Raw genomic sequence first — 14,852 nt, forward strand, 5'->3', positions numbered from 1 at the left:
AATCCCCTCATCTTAGAAGACAATGTTTCCAGAGTACACTTTTCTAAATAAAGAAAATGCTATAATTCAGTCATGTTTGTCATTGCATGTACCACAAAAACAAAAGCACAACAGTTCTGAGCGCTCGGAGGTCTACCCATCAGGGCTGCCGCTCGAAGGACCTTTTGGCAAGAAAATAACAATATCATCCTTTATTAATTAACAAAACTGTTCAGAGGTCCAGACAGAATAGTGACAATAGTGATCCCAACTCAGACCACAGTCCACCAGTTGCAGACTCCTGATATAATTAAAAGCCAGCACTTAAAACTATTTCAAAATAGTGGATATTTAAATGTGTATATATATATATATATATATATATATATATATATATATATATATATATATATATATTAGGGCTGTCAAACGATTAATTTTTTTAATCGAGTTAATTACAGCTTAAAAATTAATTAATCGTAATTAATCGCAATTAATCGCAATTCAAACCATCTATAAAATATGCTATATTTTTCTGTAAATTATTGTTGGAATGGAAAGATAAGAAAAGATGGATATATACATTCAACATACGGTACATAAGGACTGTATTTGTTTATTAAATCAATAAATCAACAAGATGGCATTAACATTATTAACATTCTGTTAAAGTGATCCATGATAGTAAGACTTGTAGTTCTTAAAAGATGAATATTAGTACAAGTTATAGAAATGTTATATTAAAACACCTCTTAATGTTTTCGTTTTAATAAAATTTGTAAAATTTTCAATCAAAAATAAACTAGTAGCCCTATTCTGTCCTCAATGTGTGTGAGTACACAAATTGACAGATAGCGAACATAAGTTCCAAAAAGAAATCAGACGGTGTGGCAAAGTTGCATGGGCTTTACTCAAGTCATCTCTTTTTGACAGGAGCACGTTTCTTGTATTTTTGTAAAACTGAAAATAACAAGGCAATGTGTCAATAACTTGCATAAATTACAAAATAACATAAAATGTACACACACGTGTCCATTTGAGCAGTAGCACTAGCCAATTAGCTCACAAGCATCTAACAATGTAACTGCATTTCACCATATATGTGAACAAATTCAAATACACATCATCAATAACTATCTAATGCTCATGAATATAAACAAAGGAGGAATATAACTCACGAGCGATGCATGTATTAGACACAAACAGTGTGATGGGGCTATGAGAACTGCCACTGAATACTACATGCGGACGTTAGCTGGTCTGAATAGCACTGTCTATTAGAGTGAGTTCGCGTCGACATATAATCACATCAGAAAAGCGCGCCGAAACCCAAATAATCAGCTGCACTGAATCGCCAGCAGAGGGCGACATTACGCCACATAACATATGCAAGTCACACCCAAGCGCCAGCAGAGGGCGGAAAAACTCCATAAAACACAATTAACAAGTTGGCCTTTCACTGTACTGACATTTAAATCTGTCTGAGCGGGCCTAGTGCGTTAATTGCGTCAAATATTTTAACGTGATTAAGTAAAAAAATTAATTAACGCCCATTAACGCAATAATTTTGACAGCCCTAGTATATATATATATATATATATATATATATATATATACCTATGACTGTGTATCCCACCTACAAAATGATTCCAACAGTGTTTTTAGAAATTGTAATGTTACCATATAGACCTGTTCTTTTGTGATGGGGCAGACACAGGCATGTGTTGAAGGTGCTTCAGTTACATGATGAATTATGTACTGATGCAACAAGCATGTGTTATACAAACATGTATGATTGTGCAATTGTTTGGGTAATAACTTCAATAAACAGTGGCATAATGAGTGCATTCTATCATCTGTAATATTCATTATCATACCACCCACAGCTGCTGTCACCACCAGGCAAAAATACACATACTGAGAGGACCAGGAGTAAGTCTGAACTAGCTGTGAGAGTGAAAAAGGTGGGGGAGTTAAATGGAACAGCTGTTTTCTATTTAAATAAATACTTCTTTCCACATAGGTGCACACATATAATATAGAGACACAATTAGTGCCAATCATTTAAGAAAAATCAGTCTCACTGGGCTAATTACAAGCAATCGATGAATTCAAAGTGGGACTGTGAAGGACAAAGTAAAATGAGGTCATAAGCTGAGGTGAGAACAAGTCAAATGTGGCCATAGGGAGATTCCATTTATGTATATTTGGCTCTTTGTGTATAGGGTATATGCTCAGCATTTTTATGGACATTCCAGGCTGATCGAGCAACTCTACGTTTGCAAAGAGGTGGGGGTTGCGGAATGACCAACATGAACATAGCTGTATATGTTTGGGTCTGGGAACTTGGAACTTAGCAGGCCTCAGCATTCTGTAATGATGCAAGACACTGAGAGATTCCCGAGACGCACGTCAAATGACCAAACCAGTGCTTTGCACGGCTTGGGTATGAAAAACTTTTTAACTTATATTTTCTAAACTAAAGGGTTTTTTTTCACTTATGATTTTTCAAACCATCATTGATCTCTAAATGTACACCATGTACTACCGCGGCGATCTGGATGAAGAAGAAAAATGTTGCTCGCCATGCACTGTGCATTTTTGACATAAAATATCCTGGAATTGCAAGAGGCTTGTGCTCGTTGATAGAAAACTTTCATGAGCACTCGAATTGCTAGAAAGTAGATACTAGTGACTACAACAATGTTACTTGTGAGGCTGAAATGGCATGAGCTGGAAGGACATCATTCGGAATGAATGACCAATTTTTCACAACACACACAATTCTATATCCTTTTAATAAAGAAAAACCAGGCAACAATGAAAATGAACCTCGCTAAAAATATTAACATTACATAAGTGCACATCATAGTTGAGTACACCACAAATGAAAATTTAGTAAACCTTTTGTTTTCATTTTAGAAACAACATGGTAAAAAAAAAAAAAAATCTTGCTTGCATTTTCCCTCCATCCATTTTCTCCCATTTAACTGAGGTCCAGTCACGGGGTCAGCAGCTTAAGCCGTGAAACCCGACTTCCCCTACTCCAGCTAATTTCCCCAGCTCTTCCAGTGAGATTCCGAGGCGTTCCAGTGGCAGCCAGGAGAGCCATAGTCTCCCCAGCGGGTCTCATCCCAGTGGGACGTGCCTGGAACACTTCACCAAGGATGTGTCCAGGAGACATCCTTATTTGATGTACAAGCCACCTCATCGGGCTCCTCTCGATGCAGAGGATTATTGGCTCTACTCCAGGGCACTCCTGGCTGACTGAGCTTTTCACCCTATCGCTAAGGGAGACCCTACAACAGAAACTAATTTTGGCCACTTCTATACGGGATCTTAAGTCATGACTCACAGGTCCTGACCTTCGAGGAGGGTGGGAACATACATAGATTGACTGGTAAATAGAGAGTTTCACATTTTGGCTCAGCTACTTCTTTACCACAATGGACCAATACATAGTCGCATCACTACAGATGAAGTACTGATCTGCCAATCGATCTCCCACTCCATTCTTCCCTCACTCATGAACAAGACCTCAAGGTAATTAAACTCCTCCAGTTGGAGAAGAATCTTGTTCCTGAACCGTACAGGGCATTACACCTTTCCCTGACCAAGGACCGCTGATTGTCATCCCGACCGCTTTGCACTCAGCTACGAACCTTTTCATTGAGTGTTGAAGATCCTTGCTTGATAAAGCCAACGGAACCATATCACTTGCAAAAAGCACAGCTGCAACAATGAAGCAGGATGAAAATCACCCTGCATTCTCCTGAATCTAATATTTAACTTCCTGATTGACCTTCCGCTCCAGTACCCCTGAATAGAATTTCCTAAGGAGGCTGAGGACTGTGATCCTCCTATAGTTGGAATATGTCCTCCGGTCCCCCTTCTTATAAAGGGGTATCCAACACCCCGGTCTACAAATCTAGAGGCACTGTCCCCAATGTCCACACAATACTGCAGAGGCATATCAAACAAGACCGCCCCACAACATCCAGAGCCATTAAAAACACCGGGGCCTTGACACAGACGAGATTTTTAACAGCCTCGGTGACTCAAACCCCAGAGATAGAAAATCGCACCTCAGAGGCCCCAGGCTTTGGTTACTCATAAGGAGGCATGTCTGTCGAGTTCAAGAGATATTCAAAGTATTTGGCCAACCAATACACAACATCTCCAGTCAGGGTCAGCAGCACCCCTGAGCACAAAAGTCAAATAATCGAAGATACATTGGGGGGTGGAGGGGTGTTGCTCCCAATCACACTCCTCCAGTTCTCACTGTCATTGACGTCGTTAGCATTAAAGTCCCCAAGCATAATGAGGAGGCCCCAGAAAGGGTGATCTCCAGAACCCCCTTTAAGGACTCCAAAAAAGGTGGGCGATCTGGATTGCTATTCGGTGCATAAGCACAAACAACAGTCAGGACCTGTCCCACCACCAAAAGGGAGTGGGAGGCTACCCTCTCATTCACTTGGGTGAACCACAATGTACAGGCCGGGGGGCAATGAGTACTGCTCGGCACCTCTCACCGTGGGCTACTTCAGAGTGGAAGAGTGTCCAAACCAGGGACAGCCAACTCCGGTCCTCGAGGGCCCCTATCCAGCTTGTTTTCCATGTCTCCCTCCTCCAACACACCTGACTCAAATAATCAGGATCGTTATCAGGCTCCTGCAGAGCTTACTGATGAGCAGATCATTTGATTCAGGTGTTTTAAAGGAGCGAGACATGGAAAACAAGCTGGATAGGGGCCCTCGAGGACCGGAGTTGGCTATCCCTGGTCCAAACCTTCTTGAGAAGAGAAGTACCAGAACCCGAGGCCATTTGTAGAGGTTAATCCATAACATGCTCTTCATTGACACAACCCCGCCTCCGTGACAGATGTCAAAATACTGCAAAGACCATAAACAAACTGCTATGGGGATGTGGAAGACAAACATAGGGACCAACACAAAATGGGCTGCCTAAGTCAACATCAAGTGCCACATTCAGTATACCAAGGAGATGTGCTGTCATCACTGCTATTCTGCATAGGCCTGAACCCCCTCAGTCAGATCATCATTAAGAGTGCGACAGGTACCAGTTCCAAAATGGAGCTATAATCAGCCACCTGCTTTATACATGGATTTTTCAGGACACCATGGGTTTAGTGTTAAACTAAACCTAATTCCCCCAACCTTCATGTCCAAACTGTTTTTTCACTGACCAATTATATTCAACATTACGGGTTAGGGTCATCCTTCCGCCCTATACTCACTGATGTCACTCTTCTCACTCGCCAACTCATCTGAACAAGATGACAACAAATCTGGTCAATCCTCTTCATGGAGTTGATGAAATAATGCAATTGCTTGAGCTAAATTTAGTTTGGATTCATTCTGCACGTTTCACAAAGTCGCTTGCTTAATCCAACTGACCGTCGCTCGCAGCCTCGCCTCCCTCTTTTTAGGTGGCGCCTCGCTTGACAATATACAGTATTCGAACTTTTAGCATTACGTCCTTCTGCTGTGAGCTCAGAACGGCTCCTAGTATAGGTAGGTTTTCATGGTGATTTCTATTTTGGAAAAGGTCAAGAAATGATATAAATATGGACATAAACAGATGGTCTATGTAACATTTTAGTGTTTATTTATGAGTACAATAAAACTGTCGCAGACCGTGTGTGGATGAAGGCACAGTCTTTGTAGGAAACAAAAACCTAACGACACTGTGCTCTTCTGGGCAATGCCATCTCCTATTTTTATTGAACCGCCAACAACAAAAACAACCAGACACTATTCTCGCTTTTTTTCTGTCTGTCACGCTTGTATGATCATCATCCTGAGAAACTCAAATTAAAATGTTACAGGAGCACGTGCTGGTGGATGTGGTAGGGCATGCTCGGGTTGGGGGTCCTGGTGCCGGGATTGGCGGTGGGGCGGCGTAGGGTTGGTCGCCAACGGGCTTACATTCATAAGAGATTCACACGGGTTCTAGATCACAGAACTGATTTGTGTACACTCTACCCCTTTCAATCACTTAGCTTATAGCAGTGCTTCTCAATTATTTTCTGCTACGCCCCCCCAAGCAAGACGTAAATGTTTCGCGCCCCCCCAAACTCTCTGCCGCCACTGTAAATAGTATTATTTGTCTATAAAATTACTATTATAAATACGCATCTGCCTAATATTGTGTCCTTTTTTTCTAATAAAGAAAAAAAGTAACATAGATCAACTTATAATAAAGTATAACTTTATTAACATTGTTTTGTTTGTAACAGAGAAGACTTGACGTGCATCAATTTGCCTGAATTTAAAAAAAAAAAAAAGTCACATTCAAACTGTAAAAATACACTCAAGGTACATTTTTGACCATTTGATACAGAAAAATAAAATGTAATAAAATCAGTAAATAATAACAAATTCAAAATGATTAGAAACATTCACTCATGAGGACAATATGCCAAAAAACTTGACCGAAAAAACAAAAATGAATAAAGGAAAAAAAGAGTGTCCTTGGACAGAAGGACAGTTTTTATTTTTGCTGCTCACACTCAGTATTACCTCCTTTGCAATGGTGTGGAGTCATATTGCAATGAGCATGCTAACAATGCTCACTGGTTTACTGATATACCACTGACAAAGCAGGACGATTGTTGGCAATATTCGGCACGTTTTCGCTGAAAAACAATCAAGCGGCTTATCAATGAGATTGGGGTCGAATGTCTTTAAGTGGCGTCTTAATTGATTTGGCTTCTGGCGGTCTGCTATAATTATTTTTAGACACAGTAAACAGTCTTTCCTCATCACCCACAGTATTAAAAGTCAAAGCTAAAAGGCAAACGGCACGAACAAAGCGCATTCTCGGCGGCCGAGGTAGAACCGTAGGTGAGGGCGGTCGTCGTTACGATCCGAAGCCGAAAATGGCACTTATCGGGCGGCGGCGTGAGAACCGGACAAGACAGTGGGTCGCTGCGTGAGTCCGGTCGGAAAACGGCTTTCGAAAACGGCGGCGGCGCACTGCTCTTCATATTTGTTTTCTGTGTGATGAGTGCTCTTCCTTAGTTCAAAAATACTGCACGCACTCTGAAAATGAGAGCGCCACTGCCACCCACTGAGTGGATGCGCAAGTACACTTTATTCCAGTACGGCAGAAAAAAAAAAAAAGCATGTTCCCCGAGGTCACACGCGCCCCCCCTGGCATCGCTCTGCGCCCCCCCAGGGGGGCGCGCCCCACTATTTGAGAAGTACTGGCTTATAGACACCCCCACCCTGTCCCCCTCTTTCACTGGCCAATAGGCCCCCACATGGTGTAAACCGGAAATACATCTAGCTGACGATGGCTAGCCTGGCACGGCCAGACTGTTCTCCCTGTATTTTTCAAACACTGAGAGAAAGGTCTGGGAACCAGCCCATTAACGGCCTCTCAAGCAGGTACAAATCAGATTAGTTTATTTGCGTGACGTGTTCTTAATGAACAACGTCACTGTTGCGCGTCAGAAGTCGTCTCCACAACAACACAGATGGTGAACAGGAGGGCCGAGAATATGTTCCAATCCACCGTAAAATCAGTTTTAAATTACCAAAAACACATCGACACGAGTCATTGACAACAGTCTGTCTCGCGCTAGCCATGTTGAATAAACTCCGCTCTCCTCGTATGTTTAGTTCTGCGCGCAAGTCCCTCATCCTGCCCTCGTCGTTTTACTAACATCACGTCTGCCTGTCGCTGATTGGTCCACTCCGCTATTTTTAATGATCACAATGGGAGAATGTCAGACTTTCAATGTGAAACATTAAAACTGTTCATACTATCCGGGCACTTAGACTTCCATTCTCTGTGTCAAACAGCTGAACAGGACAGGTTTAAATGAAAAAAAAAAAAAAAAAAATTAATGAAATGTTACAGGTGTCCCCCATACAAAAAGGAATGTCCTCATTTTCATGTACGACTTTTTTTTTTTTTTTTACAACAAAACATTTGCACATAGACCATTACCATAATAAAACCATTAAGAACATATGAAAACACCTATTATTCTACACATTTTTTTCTGAAACAACATTTTTTTTAAACAGTCATACCTGGGCCGCATATTACAGCATTAACAGACAAAATACCCAGTAAATGCAGAAGAACAGCACAATTTAGCCCCACGAATAATCCTTTGACCAGACAGGGGATTACAATAGCCTACTGGACCATGATTGACTCGGGCCTGCGTCTGCCAAGGTAAGAGATACTTGCCTGGCGTGGCCAGACCGTTCTCCCTGTATTTTTCAAACACTGAGAGAATAGTCTGGGACCCAGCCCATTAACGGCCTCTCGAGCAAGTACAAAATCAATTGTCAAATCAGATTCGTTTATTTGCGTGACGTGTTCTTAACGAGCAACGTCACTCTTCCGCGTCGGAAATCGTCTCCACAACAACACAGATGGCGAACAGGAGAGGCAAGAATATGTTCCAATCCACAGTAAGATCAGTTTTAAATTACCAAAAACACATGGACACAAGTCATTGACAACAGTCTGTCTCGCGCGCTAGCCATGTTGAATAAACTCCGCTCTCCTCGTATGTTTACTTCCGCTTCGCAAGTCTATCGTCGCGTTTCTTACGTCACATCTGCCCGTCGCTGATTGGTCCACTCCGCTGTCTGTTTGCTGTGGCTTGCTCCGCCCTGGAAATTTTATCCGCTTAATGGTGGCCGGACTCAATAGCTGGAACAGCAGTGAGTCTGGAGTACCAGGCCAAAGAGATACATCGGAAGCTGAACCTGGTTTTAAAATGTCATATGAGTCCCCACCAGAGAGGCGCCAACCAGCAGGACTTCCTGGAGGAGAATTACCCTCTGGTAGTACCACTGATGGAGAAGAGGAGGGACACCCTGCCTCCAAATTTCCCACAGGGAAGCCCACCAGCAGGCTGAAACGCTTCAGCATTATTTGTAAATGTTTGTCCTTCCTGAGCAGATTGCTAAACACATAAGTGACGCCAATCTCATCATTCTTATCCATATGTCGCTTTACCATGAAAGGTCCCTTTCAATGGGGAGCCAACTTATGATGGAACTCCAGGGGGTCATTTAGCAAAACAAAATCCCCGGCGCATGATGTGGCGCCCGTTCGAGGATCCGGGAAGGGTGAGCTGGGGGCTGTCTAGGGTGAGGGGTGGTCAGGGCCCTGGTGCTTCTCTCGCCTTGCTGCCGGTGGTTGTGGCGGGTGGGGCCCTGTCTGCAGGAGCCTGCCTCTTAACTCATTCACTTTGCACTGTAAATATATTTCACCTTTGGCACTTACACAGTCATTCAGGTCTTTGGGGGGAGTTGGAAAGGTCCCACTGTCCTTAGCTGGGCTCTCCTATTTTGATGCATACACTGCACTACCCTCCCCACACAATCCCATCACGGTGCTGGGTAATGGCTGTCAGTAATAGGACAGTAGGTGGGTCCCACACTTTTCTTTGTCGCCTCCTCTTTTCCCGCGCTGCTGGTTAGGGTCGGGCCCCATGGCGACTTCTCAGTGCTCTCCTGTTTCTGCCTTCTACTCTCATTTATACTCTCTTTTCGTGGGTCGCCGGCTGAGTGCTGGTGGGTTGGCACAGTTTCGCCCCTCCGGGTGGGGATCCTATCCTGCCCTGGGCCGTGGGGTCCACGGTGTCATGGTTGGTGGGCTGGGTGGGGGTCGATGGCATGTCCCCTCATCCCTTCCCTGAAGGCCGGTTAATGGGGGCACGGATGGTCCGGTGGACCACCCTAGGTCCTGGGGGGATGGCTTGCCGGAGCTGTGGGAGGAGGGATTGGCAGTGCAGACCTACACCGCCTACGAAGACCCGATTTAAGACGCATCACGTCAACGCGTGGTGACGTGACGCAAATGGACTGTGATTGGTCCGTTCAGACTGTTGTTTACGGTTCAGGTCAGCGAATGCATAAAAAAAATGGAAGAACCTCTGAGATAAGTATGTGCGTGTTCGGAAGCAAATGGCTGCACAAAGCGATGACCCAGCCGGCCAAAAACCGTCAGCTTTTTATCACACTATGTCGTATTTTTGGTTGGTGTACTTTACCATTTATTTTGTTCATATATTTGCTGTGACCTATTTACATGTACACTTCAAGTATATGATAAGCACAGGTTTAGTGTCAAAACAGTTGTTTTGATGTTTAATTTTCAACAACAGACAGTTTACATACTTGATAACTTCATCACTGATTGAGAGTGCTTCGGTGCTTTTATGATAATGTTTTTACCATTATGGGTTCCCACTGGCTGGTTGGAGGACACAGAAAAAAATGGGGCTGGAGGACTGTCCACAATGCTTTGCAGACTTCGGACAAAACACTGGACATAGTGCTCGACACCAGTTTGAAGCTTGCCGCCACAGATTGCTTGCTTCCACCCGAAGCTAGAATTTGAAAAGTGACTGCCATTCTCTGTGCGGCATCAACAGTCGGGCAGACCACCTCCGCAACAGTCTTCTGCGTCACCTACGCCTCAAAATTTGTATGTTCAACATTTGTTGTTCAATGTTGATGAGCTGGAGGTCCACATTAAAGCATTCCATCTCTTTTGCCATTGTTGTCGAACCGGAAGAAAATTAAAGGAATTCGGCAAGAGCCCCCCGAAACTGTAACAACACAACGCAACACCCTTCTAGTAGTTTGGTGGTGAATTACAGAGCAACGCATTCCCTTGACGCAGAACTCCGAATGCTCATTGACGACGAAGGGTCTACGCTGTCGATACGCCATCACCACAATGCAGAAGCATAAATTAGGCTTTACAAGTGATTCACATTATACTGGGCTCTACACCTCACATTGCTGATTTGTGTACGCTCCACCCCAACTAATAACATCTCTTTTTTTACTCTCCACCCCTCCTCTTTCTCTTTGGTCATCAAGCCTCCCACATGGTGTCCACGGGAAATGCAATTAGCTAACGACAGCAACACTATATTCAGAGGTAGTGTAGGTGTTTAGTGTATTTCTTGGTTTTGTTTGATCTTCTCCTCTTGTTGCTCACTCTCCTCTTCTACTTCTCTTTCTGTCCATCCATAAACACTTCCTGCTCGCTACTTTCTCCTAAGAAACGAAACAAAATGAATAGCTACAACGCGAGTATATTATACTCCTATGTGATTCATTATTCCTACTCAGACTATATGGACAGGAAGGAATTTCTATTCTCCGTGTCAAAGCAGCTGAACAAGACAAGAAAGATTGATTTTGGTTTTGAATAAGGGTTGTTAATAAGCTGTGGCTGCACTGCTCAGGAGGGCCTCCTTTTTTGTAGGATTCTCTTCATTAGGGTTTTTTTTCACCTAGGTGTGTGATTGTATCTATCAGTCTAGGATATACAAAAACATCAGTCAGCCATGCCCACAACGCAAAAGAGGTTTCACACAAAAAAAGAGGCTTCCAGAAGTTTTCAGCACATTATTATCTCACGAGATGATGAGAGGGGGACGATCTGCCACCTCCCTGAGCTAACATGCCGTCCGAGTTGCGTGACGTCCGAGTTGTGCCAAACTGCAAGGGTCCGTTCAGTCCTGCTTGCAGCTCGAGTTTAAATCATATTTTACCATGCTTTGTTTTGCTGGTTTATGTTTTAACCTGTTTTTGTGCCATTATGTTGTAGCACTTTGAGATCTGTCTGTATTGTTGATGCTTTTAATTGTTTATTTTACCTCTCTGCTTTGAAAAAACAACATTAACAACAATAGTTAAGAGGAGATGTTTGCCACCACGATATACTGCCTGCAAAGACATAAGGTGTTAGGATTGAGTAGACAGACGGCCTCTCTAATCAGCTCTCTTCGCTCTAGAGGCTTCTGTTTCCAAGGCAGCGGCGTGTTATTCTTGCACATCCAATGCACCTCAGAAAAAAGAAACATTAATGTTTGAAGTTTTTTGGACATTTTACAAAGGACATTTACTGATGTTTTCTCCAGCATTTTCACCTTGATTGTTTATTTCTTACTGTTTGGCAAAGGACGAAACACTGAATGCTCACATGTACTTTATATTTATTGGAGGCCTGCGGCATTCACAACCTGAGGAGCATAATTTAACTATGATACCAATCGCAAAAAAAAAAAAAAAAAAGAAGAAACAATGCATACAGCTATTTGAAGTGCATTGCTACAATGGAGACATGTTCTACAATGACTGCAACTGCTCTAAGAAGAAAAAAATGCTCATGCACTATACACTTTACCCTCAGTGGTTTGCGCTCTGCTGCCAAGTCACAGGTTTAATTATGCATTTGACTGTGAGAGTTTAATTTGCACATTTCATCTGGAGTAATTGGCACTTAGATAAATGCTAACGTACTGAATGCTGTTGAACTACAGGAGAGGTAGGTAATAGACAGTAAGCTCAATCGCTTTGCCGCTCGAGTTACCGAGGCCACACAAGTTTAAGCAAAATGTATATTAAATTTCCAGAAAACCAAATGTGTCAGTGCAATGTTTTGTATAGCTCTAAGTCGTAAAAGATTTCTGCATTGTAAGTGCAATTTTACTACATGCTGATATCAAGCCAATATAGCCTTGCAAGAGACTAATTTTGCTTTCACGGATACATGTTGGATTGATCCACTTTATTTTAGCTCTGGAGTTGGGGACGGAAATCCTAGCATTCTGGTTGTTAAAGGAGCAATATCTAAGACTGGTTGCCAAAAATGGCACTTCAACCAGGATCAGTATATTGAAGTGCGCAACATCTCCTTCATTCTTTTCCTCAAGTAATCCTAATTTACTAAAATTAATTACATTTTCTTGTAGATTAAGTAAACGTACTTGTACTACAAGTGTACAACGTAAATTCATATCCTTATATTATTTCTGCAACCTTAGTTTATGAAGACTACAGAGCTCTGGCAACCTGAGCAATGGGTAGAGGGTGGGACATCCATTGTAAACATGTAATCAAAGCAATAGCAACTAAAATGGGCGGATTATCGACTTTTAAAATCTCGGGTTAACCATCTAAACCAGAGGTGGGCAAATTATTCCACAAAGGGCCGCAGAGGGTGCGGGTTTTTCTTCATACCCATCAAGAGGACAGCCGTTCACCAATCTGCTTTCTCACAAGTGCAAACAGTTGATTGCAGTCAAGTGCTTCTTGTTTCCACTAAATCTTCACTGGTTAAATTGTCTGTGTTGAATCAGTTGGAACGAAGACCAGGACCCACTGCGGCCCTCGAGGACTGGTTTGTCCACCCCTGATCTAAACAGTGTTAGAAGTATTTCCAAAAATGTTTCTATTAAAATGTTAGGGGCATTTAATGATTAATTAAAGTGAAAATCTTACATTGTATTCCTTCAAAGGGACTGTGGGATTTTTAGGGTTAATTTAAAATACTTTTCTACTTCATGCATGCTCCACCAATGCCCTGATGAGTACACAGAGACCTGGCATTTTAACTGAGACTGCCCCAAAAGCCCATTTTCTAATCTTCAATGGAGACGGTTCAGATTGACCATTCTGGCACATAGCAAAAATTTGCGCTCATCTGTTGCTTAATCTCTCTTAGTCTCGTGAGACCAATTTGATCATCTCAAGATTTATCTCTTTCTCTGCTTATTTGTTTCTGAGTTTGTGCTCCTAAGGGTACCCTTAGGAGCAAATGATGAGTCAAAATGAGCAAAGACATCATTGAGACAAAGGAGATTGATTTGAGAAAATCAGATTTGAGCTATATTTAAGAAGAGAAATTCTCATAATTAAAAATGGACATATACTTGTAAAGGACTCTTGACACTATATCCTCATCTAGCTACTGGTGACTCAGCAACAGGAGTAAGAATGCTTAGACGAGTTCATCAGGACAGAGAATCAAACACACAACCTTTGGGTTGGGGAAGGACTACCACAGAGCCGCGCACGGGCTCAGATGTGCTGTACTCAATGTGACGCGGGACATCAATGAAAAGCAACTTCGGAAAGAGCGCTTTGCAGTGAGTAAGGCAATTTCATATTATTTTCTTACATTTAATAATGTATATATTTCTTTTGATACTTCAAAATACTTCCAAATCGCAGACATGTTGGCTGTCAGCCAGTAGTTTTAGCGAGACAGCTTTAACCAGCGTGTTGCTTCTTGCCGTGTTTTGATTACATCATCACAAGAGGGCTAAGGTTCTTCACACTATTTGGTGGTGAACTTTCAGTCTTCAAAACCGAAAGCCGATAATGCGTGTGCTATTTTCGGCGCTGAGTTTTCGATCACATCTCTAATTTTTACATTGAACCAAATGAACCAGATGTTACTGAATTATTTGCCCTATTATATTATATTCTCAGATTTTGGCACAAGATATTAAGATGTGATTGGACATGCCACCTTTCAGAAATAGGAATAAGGGACGCCCCCCTCGGCTCGCGCCCAAAGCTTTACGGGCAAAAAAAAAGCGGCATACCCAAAACTCCTAAAATGCATAGAAATGTATCTATTTTTAGATGAGAAAACTGTATTGTGCACTATTTGGGCATGGCGGTTTCCTTGCAGCAGATTGTTTTTTTTCTGCAGGTTAGTGAAAACGAAGTTGTGAATATTGTAATTAACATTTGTGTTGTCGGCACTGAATCCTGTCACGTGATCCATTGACAAGGCAATTTCTTAAGGATATGTTCCAGGAGACCTGCAATTCCAGCAGCTGACGCGTCTGCATTCTCTATGAAGTCCAGCATTTTGTTGGTGAGCCCAGACTCTGGACTGAAGTACTGGACAGCAAGGGGAAACATCTTCCTGCTCTATTTATTCGAGGCATTGGTCTGTATGGAGAATGGGATGGGTGACGTTGAGATCTTGAGCACATCACCCACTGCCTTTGGAACAAGGACTTGTTTCAACAGTGCTTCTTGATTTGTTCTCCCCAAAGTCATTTT

The sequence above is a fragment of the Corythoichthys intestinalis genome, chromosome 12 (assembly GCF_030265065.1).
Source record: "Corythoichthys intestinalis isolate RoL2023-P3 chromosome 12, ASM3026506v1, whole genome shotgun sequence".
NCBI lineage: Eukaryota > Metazoa > Chordata > Actinopteri > Syngnathiformes > Syngnathidae > Corythoichthys > Corythoichthys intestinalis.